We start from the raw sequence: 1,532 nt of genomic DNA, 5'->3' as shown, positions 1-1,532 counted from the left end.
GATATTCTTACTTGCTGAGCCACCTGGCCACCCCTAAGCAACTGAGGTTAAGTAACTTGCTCAAGGTTACATGGCCAGGTGTTTCTGGATGGGTGCTAAGTGTCTGAGCCCGGATTCAATCCCCAGGTCATCTCAACACTGGAGCTGGTGCTCTTACTCATTTGTGCTGTCTGGCCACCCCGGTTGATACATTTTTGAAGAAGGATTGGTATGATGCTTTTAGCACCAGCTCTGTTCAGCATTTGAAATATTGGCAAGACTCTGGTTACAAGGACTCAAGGAACAAAAATGGACTCTGATGGTCTCAAGGGTCGAGTTTTTGAAGTGAGCCTTGCTGATCTGCAGAATGGTGAGGTTGCTTTTCATAAGTTCAAGTTAATTACTGAAGATGTTCAGGGTAAAAACTGTTTGAGTAATTTCCATGGAATGGACCTTACCTGGGACAAGATGTGCTCCATGGTCAAAAAGTGGCAGACCATCATTGAAGCCCATGTTGATGTCAAAACTACACGTGGGTACTTGCTCTGCCTCTTTTGGGTTGTTTTTACCAAAAAGCGCAATAACCAGATCCATAAGACTTCTTATGCCCAGCACCAACAGGTCCGTCAAATTCCTAAGAAAATGATGGAAATCATGACCTGAGAGATGCAGACAAATGACTTGAAAGAAGTTGTCCGTAAACGGATTCCAGACAGCATTGGAAAACACATAGAAAAGACTTGCTAGTCCATTTACCCTCTCCATGATGTATTTGTATGAAAAGTCAAGATGCTCAAGAAGTCCAAATCTGAATTGGGAAAGCTAAAGGAGCTGCATGGTTGAAGGTGGTGGCTCTGGAAATCCTTCAGGAGATGAAACAGGCAACAAAAGTAGAAAGGGCTGATGGCTATGAACCACCAATTCCAGAATCTGTCTAAAATAACTTTCAAAGGTTGAAAAATAAAAATTTAGCATTAAAAAAAGGAATCTGAGGCATGATTCAAGTTCATGCTCCAACAGAGGTGTGCTGGGGCCAGTGTGAAGTGGCTCACTAGAGACAACTCTTAATATTTTCAGTTTGAGCATTTATATCTCAGAAACAGGCAAACTCTACAAAGCAGGGCTTGATGTATAGTTTTATTGATTGTCTAGACTTAAGAAAATCATGGAGAAAATGTTAATGATGCCAATTAAACTTAAAAGTGTCACAGGTACTTTTTTTTTCCTTCTGGAGAGCCAGTCATTAAATATTTCCCAGCACACCCCTTCTCTACCCACTAGGCCCTGCTGCTTCTAAGATCCTGTGTTGATGCTGTGGGAGCCAAAGAAATGACTGGATAACTCATCTCCCTCCTACATCATTGTGCTGCTTTGCCTCACACTGGGGATAGGCGATCCTTCCTGACCTCCTTGCTTCCTTTTAGTTGAAAACTAAATACTATCTTCTGAGTGAAATCTTTCCTCATCTCCCCAAGTGCTGGGACCCTCCCTCCCAAACTACCCTGTACTTAATTATTTTCTGTGTGTACGTGTGTATATGTATGTATGTGCAT

The 1,532-nt window shown here is 42.2% G+C and overlaps 1 pseudogene; it reads left to right on the top strand.

The window, feature by feature from the left end:
* The first annotated feature begins 213 nt into the window (after positions 1-213).
* LOC138154279 (small ribosomal subunit protein eS1 pseudogene) lies at positions 214-759 on the top strand (annotated as a pseudogene).
* The last annotated feature ends 773 nt before the right edge of the window (positions 760-1,532 follow it).

The sequence above is a fragment of the Petaurus breviceps genome, unplaced genomic scaffold (genome assembly GCF_028583685.1).
Source record: "Petaurus breviceps papuanus isolate PSGF00001 unplaced genomic scaffold, PetGlider_PUasm1.0 91041, whole genome shotgun sequence".
NCBI classification, from domain to species: Eukaryota; Metazoa; Chordata; class Mammalia; order Diprotodontia; family Petauridae; genus Petaurus; species Petaurus breviceps.
This window is presented reverse-complemented; position numbering and strand designations above follow the sequence as displayed.